Genomic DNA, 10,595 nt, shown 5'->3' with positions numbered 1-10,595 from the left:
GGGAGCGGTGCTTGACCTGTAAGAAGGTCAAAGGTCAAGGCCAAGCATCAGCAACCTCATGGAAAGGGTCATCCGCTACCCATTCCCATGTGGAAGTGGGAAGAAATCACTATGGACTTCATCACGAATTTACCGAGGACATCAAGGGGTGTGGATGCCATATGGGTGATCATAGACACGTTGACGAAGAATGCCCACTTTATTCCGATCTCTAAGAGTATATCCGTGGAGAAGCTAGCAGATATTTATTTACGAGAGGTGGTGGCTAGACATGTGGTGTCAGTGTCGGTAGTCTCCGACAGAGATGTTCGATTTACATCTAGGTTCTAGAAGAATTTCCACGAGGAATTGGGCACTCAGTTGCATTTTAGCACGGCGTACCACCCCCAGACAGATGGCCAGAGTGAGAGAACGATCCAGACACTTAAGGAAATGATTCTGGTATGCGTGTTGGATTTTGGAGGGAGTTAGGATACATACCTCCCTTTGGCAGAATTTTCATACAACAACAGTTACCATGCTAGTATTGACCGACCCCATTTAAGATGTTGTATAGTAGGAGATGCAGGACCCCAGTTTGTTGGGGCGAGGTAGGATACCGGGTGATGGGGAGCACCAAGGTGGTGCTCAAGACAACGGAGTTAATTCAGCAGGTGCATGACATGCTATGAGTCACACAAAGCCATCAGAAGAGATATTCTAACCGGCAGTGATTAGATCTCGAGTTCCGGGTGGGGGACTATGTGTTACTAAAGGTGTCGCCATGGAAGGGGGTCATCAGGTTTCGGAAGATGGGAAGCTAGGGTTGCGCTATATTGGCCCATTCAGGGTTTCAGCCTGAGTAGGCAAGGTAGCCTATCGCTTAGAGCTTCCAGATGAGCTCAGCTAGATTCACAACACCTTCCATGTGTCACAACTTCGGAAATGTGTCACTGACGAGGCCGCAGTCGTTTCTTTAGATGACATTCAGGTGGACTAAAGCTTGAACTACATTGAGAGGCCTATTGTGATTCTAGATAGGAAGACCAATGTACTTCTGAATAAGGAGGTGAAGCTAGTGAAGGTACAATGGTAACATCGAAGGGGCTCCAAATGGACATGGGAGCCGGAGGATGAGATGTGAGACCACTACCCAGATTTATTTGGGCCAGCAAACTTTGAGGACAAAGTCTAGTTCAAGTGGGGGAGACTTGTAACACCTGTTCCAGGTATTATTTAACTTATCTAATTTTTAGGGTTTTGTGCATGGACTCGGTGAGTTGGGGTGCTCCAACTCGTCGAGTGGAGACTATTATAAGGATGCGAGATTTGGATGCTACTCGACGAATAGGCATTGTAGAAAGAAACCCTAATTTTTAAGGGATTGCACCCTATTTAAAGGACTTATGGATCCTTTATAGTCTCCCTAATCGTCCTTGCAACCCAGAAAGAAACCCTAACCGCATATTTGAGCTTCCTTGAGTGTGTGTGAGCCTTAGAGAGTGAAACTTGTGCCTTTATGAAGGATTTTAGAGCTTGAAGAGGAAGAAGCAAGGGGAGGAACCGTAGATCCGACATCTACTATATCATAGCCATCATGTTGAGGTATAAAGTCGTGACCTTGATCTCTAGTTGCTTAGATCCCTTTTCTTGGAAGTAAATGGACATTTTTGGTGCAAAATGGAGTCAAACTCAGGTTTGGACTTATCACAAGGATATGGTTTCAGATCTGGACCTCTTTAGGTCCCTAATGACATAAAATTCCTCACTTTATCTAGATTAGCCCCTTTCCATGCACTAAAACCTTGTAGGAAGCTTAGTTTTGATGTCATGGCCTTGGAGGGCCTTGCATACACGTAAACATTCAACTTTATGTGGTATCTGCACTAGGGGAAGTTGGATATGAAGTTTGAGACCTTAGAACCCACTAAAAAGGGCTGAACATGCAAGGGACTGAAAGGACTCGTTGAGTCCCTTGGCTGACTCGATGAGTCAGGGTAGGGTTTTCCCGTTTATGAGTTTCGGGATGAGTACAATGAAGGATTAGGGGTTTTGTGTAAATGGACTTCAGTTTTCTAGACGTTTGATGAACTTGACGAGTCCCTAGGGTGACTCTGTGAGTTGGTGCAGGATTTAGAGGAATGGACTCGGGAGGAACTAGATGAGTCACTGGATGCACTCGACGAGTTGAGGTAAACATGGACTGTTGACATTGAATTTGACAAGGGTTGACATTCGGGATTGTAACAAGTTAATCTCATGCCGATTATAGGCAGTTGAATTGGAGCGGTGCGTGGGATATATCTGATCTATGTTTTTCAGTTCAACATTCGAAATGTGAGTCTCCTCACCATACCAATGGGTCTAAGGCATCAAGGCTGGCACATTTTGTGACATGCGGTACGCTTGTTGTTGTAAAGATATGTGGTGGGGTAATTAAACATGCTTAGTGATATGTTAGCTATATGTGTGATATTTGCCGGGAAGACCATGTGAGCCCATGGCACTTGGATGTAAGACCATGTCGGGGACCCCATGGCACGTGGATGTAAGACCATGTGGGGGAGCCCATGACATCTTGGAGTAAGACATTGGGAGGAGCCCAGAACATCCTTATATGTTTGTATGCATGGCTTATGTGATTATGTAGCTGTTATAGCTAATATGATATGTGTTATGTGGATTCTGTGCTGGGTATGCTCTGGGGAACTCACTAGATATTAGCTTACAGTTTGTAGATTTGTTTCAGGTACATTTGAACCCAAGGCAAGGGCAATGCTTGATGTCGCGGCATGCACTCTCTCACAGGCGTTTTACGGGACACTCTGATATTTAAAATAAATTGTACTTAATGTTAATTTTGAAAACAATTGTAATTGGGATTTCATGGTTTGTGGAAAGTATTTTGGTTAATCAAAAAATGATTTTTTTTTTTTTTTTTTTTTTGAAAATTGGGCGTTACAACTCAGCAGATGGGCTTTTGGGCTTGACGTCCTCGGTTTTAGGCCATAGTTGGGATTGTAAGTTTGGGCCTGGTTGGGCCATTAGACCTCTGTTTTGGGCATTAGGCTAGCTTATTGGGCTTCCTTGGATTTTAGGCCCATGATGGGTTTGGGCTCAATTTGGAAGATTGGGCCATAAACTGGGCTTTAGGATTTGGACGTTTTCAATAATTGAGTTGGGCCTTGGCTTTGGGCCGAGTTAGATAAAGGGTAAAATGGTCTTTTATCTTGGTTTTGGGCCAAATAGCTTAGACTCTTAGTTATGGATCATGATCCAATTAATAATTGGCTGTTATTGATTTTGATAGCTCAAGGATTTTCCGGGCCAACAGTCAGAGATTCATTCGAGTGATTCAGTAGCTAGAGGTGAGTTTCATTACTGTGTTTAGCGGGTCGAAGACACCAATGCCGGCCCATGATTTATTATGCTAGCATGCTAGATGTTTACGTGACTCTTGTATGTGTTATGTGCTTGTATGCTTACCGAGCAAGGCCCGATGTCGGGTAGGGCCCAATGACTATCATATATGCTATTATCTTTGTGATTATCATATGTGTAGTATGATTATATGTTTATATGTTATATGTATATCGGGTGGGGCCTGATGACTGACATATCTGATACCGAGTGGGCTCGATGATGGGCAGGGCCCATTATGTGTTTATGATGTATGATATGTGGTATTTTGAGGAATTCACTAAGCTTTGTGTTTACAATTTTCAGTTTATGTTTTACGTACTTCTAATTTGAAGGGTAAGAGTCAAGGATGATTGCTGATGATACACTACCTTATTCCATTTTTTATGATTTTACTCTGATGTTTTATGACCTTGGTTTCATGATAATGTTTTGTGTTACAGTTTTATTAATTTAAAAATGATTTTTTTTTCTAAATTTTGGAACGTTATAGTTTTTTTTTTTATCGTCACTGAGTTTATGTGGTTTACTTTATTGTAACTCGCCACGACATAACTCATGCATTTTATGTGGTTAATCATTTTTATTATCCTTAAACTATTTTTTTGGGTCCACGACTACTTCGGTCTAATTTGTAATGTTAACTATTCTTTTACTTGTATCTATAACATTTACACACAGAGATATCAAATTTTCTATATTTTATCCAACTTTAACAATTTGCAACAAAATATATATATTAAGATTTGACTTGATGCATAGTGGTTTGTTGAAAGATTTTAGAGTTTTTTTGCTTATTAAAAATCCTTATAAGTAAAGGCGAAAATAAAAAGATCCTGTAGACAAAAATAATTACCCTAAAACTTATTATACTTTTAACTATGAAAATAGACAATTATATAAAATCGCATTTTATGACTTTTTGAGAAAGGCAAGACTGCAAATTATACCGGATATTTCAAAACTCTTCGTGATATTAATGGAATTTAAATCATATCTAATTCGTTTACAAAACTTTGTTCTTTCACTTGAGCTAGTACCATATTATCATCATGAAAATCATATCTATTTATTAATTTTACTAGATGTAAAACTTGTGTATTAAAATAAAAGTTTAATTGCTAAAAAAGCTAAAAATGGTATTAAATCAAAATCGATTATAATGAATTACATCGAATTTATCAATTATAGAGCCACTTTTAATTTGTTTCGGATTGTAATAAACTTTTTCTATCAAAACTATTTAAAACGTTGTACTTAAACTTCAAATGACTTTTGATCCATATAAAATGACTTCTATGATTTAAGTTAAAGTTTGATTTTGAAGCAGCTAATCAATGTTAAGAAATTGGTCTAAGTTTGGTAATTATATGATAAATTGTAATACCATATATGAAACATAGTATTATTTTTGAAAATATATACGATTAGTTTAGAATTTAAGTTGACAAAATCAAAATTGGATGCCTATTTATGATATCATAGGAAAGAAACATATATATAGCATTTATAATTTTTATTTTTGAAATTAATAGAATAAATACATTAATTAATTAATTTAATCTCATTTAATACAAAGCAACCATAAAAAGATAACTGGAATTAACTTATTAAAAAAAACCATAAAACTATATATATATATATATATATATATATATATATATATATATATATATATATATATATATATATATATATATATATATATATATATATATATATATATATATATAACAAAACTCTTAAGAATTTAACAAAAAAAAAAAAAAAGAATTTAACAAGTAGTAAAAAAAAAATCATTTATCAAAAAGGATCATCTAAGATAAAAGAATGGTCATGTAAGTATGTAACTTAATTTGAGTAAATTACTATATTAGTTTGTTAGGTTGTAAGACGTCATTGTATAATGACCGATTGGTCGTATTCAATATATACATTTTTTTATTGATAATCGATTCTAAATAAAAACCTATGAAACCATGTATGAAAATGTAACAGATTAAACCAATAATCTCTAAATTAAATTAAAATGGTAATAGTACTTCACTATTAGCTAATTATTAAAGAAGCACAGGAACTTTTTAATTACAAAAGTACAATACATTTAACACAAAATTATATTACTATAACTAGAACACTCGAAAAGAAGAGATGACATTGATGGTGTCACAATGTGGGTCGTAGAAATAATGGATGGGAAGGGGAGTTGGTACGTAGTAGAAAGTGAAAAGGTGACGATAGCACAAGTAGGTAAGACTTGTGGGCAGCAGGCCTCCACGGCTTTTTTGTTGATAGTGATGGTTTTTGGGTTGGTTAGGCTTGTGGATATAGCCATATCTCCGTCGAACACCAAAAATGTTCCACTTTGGTCTTTCATCTTAACTATTTGCAAATTAGGTATTTATGTTATGAAAAGTGAGAGGTGTTAAACCTGGCCACCTAACATGCTAAGTATGTCTTAGACCACCTCCTTGCTTGTGTAGAGGACTTGCCAAGAAGAAGTCGCCAAACGAATAACGAGAGGCGAGATGAGAAAGAAAGATGAGAGGTGGTTTCTAATCGGTGCTTGGCATACGGTTTTTTTTTTTTTTTTTCTTCTGAAATAAAGCTTATTAAATTAACATACAATCGATCTTTAACTTTTACAAGGTAACACGTTAAGTTTAGGTGATATCAAAAAAATCAAAAAAATATTTGTATTTAATTTTAAAATAAATACAAACTAATATATATCATACAAAACTAATTACAAAATATTAAAAGTATGCAAACTAATTTAAAGACATAAAAACTATTTTAATACAAATCTTGAAGCGATAAAGTAATCAATTCATATGGTTAAAATTGTTTGAATGACCTAGATAATCGGTAAATGACTCCCTCTAGCTTAAGCAAATACTCAACACTCCACACCACATCACCATTAGACCGTATTTTTTTATAATTATCTGTGATAAAAATGATAAAAACGATATTTATCTATTTTATATAAAAGGATATTTAAAACAAGTTTATAATTAGCGTCTTATTAGGCCATAGGGTATGAAACGGGAAAAAGATGAGAGAAAAGTTTTTGCACCTTGGAACACCATACCGAGGGTGCGGGAACCGAGTGAGGGGAGGTTATCTCTCATTCTCTCTCTTCGTGTGATTTGTTAACTTTTTTTTAGTGTTTAATATATATATATATATATATATATATATATATATATATATATATATATATATATATATATATATATATATATATATATATATTCAGGTTCATTTGAGACATGTTAATTTTATTAGACCGTGAAACCAAATGTAAAAATTATTTTAAAATTCAAAATAAAAGGAAAAATCCAAAAAAAAATTAATTATTATTTTCGAAACATTAATTACCTAAAAAAATAAAAAAACTACCGTTTTTTTTTTAAATACGTGAAATATTTTAATAGAATATTGCACTGTAATATTCTAATGTGAGTTTTAGAATGTTATAATATTCTATTAGATTTGTCAGATATGTAGAATATTCTAATATTCTACTAGAATATGTAAAAAATGTATTTTTAATTATTTTTTAAATATTTTTTGGTATTTTTTATTTTTGGAAAATATAAATTACGAAAACAATATTTGAAAAAGAAATTCGAAAATTTTCAATTATTTTCCATTTTAAAAATGTTTTTTTATCTACCAAATGAATGATTAGGATTGCGTTTCACGGTCTTACAAAATTAGACTGTCTCACTTGAACCTAACCCTATATATATATATATATATATATATATATATATATATATATATATATATATATATATATATATATATATATAGAGAGAGAGAGAGAGAGAGAGAGAGAGAAAATCAATAAAAATATATAAAGCTAAAAAAACCCTAAAAATATATAAAAAAATAGTTTAAGATATCTAATCTTTTTCTTTTTACTTTAAAACTTGCTACTTTTTTTATAAAATCGCTGAAAAAAATAAATTTTTTTTATTAATAAACATTTATTTTTCAAATTTTTTTTCCAGTGAACTTGTTCCAAAATCTGCGATTTTTAGGCATGTAAAGTAAAAAAAAATTTACATATCCTAATGTATTTTTTTTCTATGTATTATTATTGATTTTCTTGGTTTTAGGGTTTCCAAACATTTATGTATTTTCAATTGATTTGTTCATATATATATATATATATATATATATATATATATATATATATATATATATATATCATGGATTTTAATTCCTTTAAGGATTTTTCAGAGGACACGGATGATAATTTGGAAGCTAGTTTGGGCAACCATTGATAATTAGGTTTTCTAATAATCCCGTGTGATTTTGAAATTGAATGATTATCAGTTTGCTTGAAGCATGTGGGTTTCCTACCAGAGTTAGTTGAAGACCCACTGCTGCTTCTTGACGAAACCAACCCTGGCTTTGCCATGCTCGGTTTTGGCAAACTGCCTGGGACTTTGTTATGAAAAACCTTTTTATGCTTTTGAAAAATGACCCGTTTTCTACTCCGATCATCTTTCCAATCATCATTCCGGGAACGATTTCTAGAGGACTTTCTAGTTAAAGACCTTCCTCTGAATTCGTTCTTTCCTCTTGAGGATTCAAAGTGTACAAACATACGATTTTGACAATTTCTAGCTATATGACCACTAGTACCACAATTGAAACAAATCTGTTTGTTATTGTTATAACCTGCACTACATTGATCAGATTTGTTTTCCATATTAACACACTTGCTTCTCTCACAAGAACAAGAAATATTATTAGGTTGTGAGACAAGTGACGGTATATTAGATGGAGAAGCTTGTGAAACTGGTAGTATTTCAATATTTTCATCACAAACATCAAAATTGCCAACCACATTATTCAAAACAGTATCAGACACTTGAAAACCATTCAAAACAGTATCAGAAGAAACAGAAACACCACAAAAATCATTGTCACTTAAAACATCAGAAAAATTATTGTCATTATTAAAAACTAAAACTTCAGGTTCGGACTCAGTTTTATTTTCAGAAACAGATCCTTCAACTTCGTGCTTTGACTGATTCAAGGATTGATCTGCAGGAGAAGTAGAATGTTAGTATTTTCAACATTAATAAATACTCTCGAAACAAAACCAGATGGCTTTCCATAAACCATGAATGATTCATTGACAATCTCTTCTTTGGACAAAGGTTGAAACTGATATGTATGATTGAATGGAGGAGGCACTTGATTGTACCCTAGACCCTTTGACTGATTTCGTTTAAATTGCATGTAGTGGTCTATCATATTTGCAACTACCTCACTCGATACATCAAATTTTCTAATTCAAAATCAGCGGTTTCAAGTTTGCCCTTTAAAGATTCAATTTCAATCACTAGTTCAGCGTTCTGTTTCATTATATAGTCATAATTTTCACATTTATTACTGTAGTCTTCCTAAAGTCTCCTAAAGTCCTTTATTTTAGCTTCTAATTGGGCTTTAAGAGGTTTTTGACCCTTTCTTAGTTGGTAACCTTCATATCTAATATCCTCTACTTCCTTTTTTAGTAAGTCATTATGTTCACGAAGGGTTTCAAGGTTTTCTACATCTCTACCTAATGTCTCAATTTTCTCATGCAACATTCTAACATAATCAATACAAGCTTGAGAGCATGAGGGTAGACTTACCTTGTTTTTATTAGGTTCACGAGAAGAAGATACCATCAGCGCAAACTGCAACTTCATCATTTGATCTTCAGCTGCAACAATCTCTGCTGGAGCATCATCACCAACCTGTGCCAAGTGGGCATTTTCGGGTCCAGATATGTTCAATGCCTACATCTGATCCTCCCAGTCAAAAGATTGTGCACCCATGGCCTTCTCGCTGTTGAACTGAGCACCACTTCTATTGTTTCCAACCGCAACCATAGTTCTGTCATTATTTAATCTTCTATCTAGCTGTGGACAATCACGAGAAAAATGCCTCAGCTCGTGGTAGTTAAAACATCGCAGCTTCCCCTTGCTGAACCCAACCTTCTTGTCAGTACTCATCCCCCCGATTGTTTTTTCCGGTCTTCTTGGCAAATTGTTTTACCCTAAATACTGCCATGGCAATTTGCCATGTGATATCCATCTCTTCAACGTCTTCAGGGTGAATCTGACCGAGATCGGCAAATGACAGTTGGGGTGGAAGATCTCCGGCCACAAGTGCATTGTAGCAGTTGACAAGCCCTGTAGCAAGAGCAAGGTTTTCATCACCCTCCTTTCCTGTTGAAGAAGAAGCCACATTGGAGGAGGCGGAAGCAGCTTGAGCACCCATAAACGAATGATTTTGAGAAAGAGGTACGACTGATGCAGCAGGAAGAGAAGATGCTAATGGAGTGGAGAAGGACTGAACTAGCAGCAAATGATTGACATGCAGAAGAAAAAGTGAGAGATGAAAGTGCATTGTTGAAGGAGATCCTAAGGTTCGCAGCTGAGTATGAGTTCACATGGTTTATCTCTCGCTGCTTGTCATCAATATCACATGCCTTGATGACAGCCATTACTACAGCAAGAGAGAACCGACTAAGATCCTTAGTCTTCTTTATGACAACTACATTCATGTCCCAAGACTTTGGGAGAGCATTTAGCAGCTTCTTGTTTATCTCAGACTTTGTGTAGAAAAACCCGGCTACAGTCATTTCAGTGTTAGGAGATGTGAACCGCTGCAGCTATGCTTCAAGAGTCTCTGCAGGAATGTAGTTGAACATATTGAAATGTTGTCGCAATATATCTTGGTGACTCTCCTTCATATCTTCATTCCCTTCATAGACTTCAATTAGGGCTTCCCACAAAGCCTTAGCAGAAGGACTTTTATGGTTTTGTTGAGTTGATTTTCAACTTCACTTTGAAACAGTTTGAACATTTCATATGTTTCATGTTTATGTTTTATCGAATAAACATAACCATAATGACTCAAGTTGTTAGTGAAGGTGATGAAGCATCTTTCACCATTTCTAGACATGATTTTGAAAGTACCACATACATCAGTATGCATGATTCTTAAAAAATCCTTAGCTCTTTCACTTGAACTAGTAAAAGGATCCTTAGTCATATTTCCACATAAACAAGATTCACATATATCAAATGAATCAAGCTAATTTGACTTCAAAATACCACTTTTTTGAAGTCGAGATATGCATCTCTTGTTTATATATCCAAGATGACAATGCCATAGATAAG

Source organism: Lactuca saligna, chromosome 2 (assembly GCF_052625555.1).
Source record: "Lactuca saligna cultivar CGN05327 chromosome 2, ASM5262555v1, whole genome shotgun sequence".
In the NCBI taxonomy this organism is placed as follows: domain Eukaryota; kingdom Viridiplantae; phylum Streptophyta; class Magnoliopsida; order Asterales; family Asteraceae; genus Lactuca; species Lactuca saligna.
Note: the sequence above shows the minus strand (reverse complement) of the source record.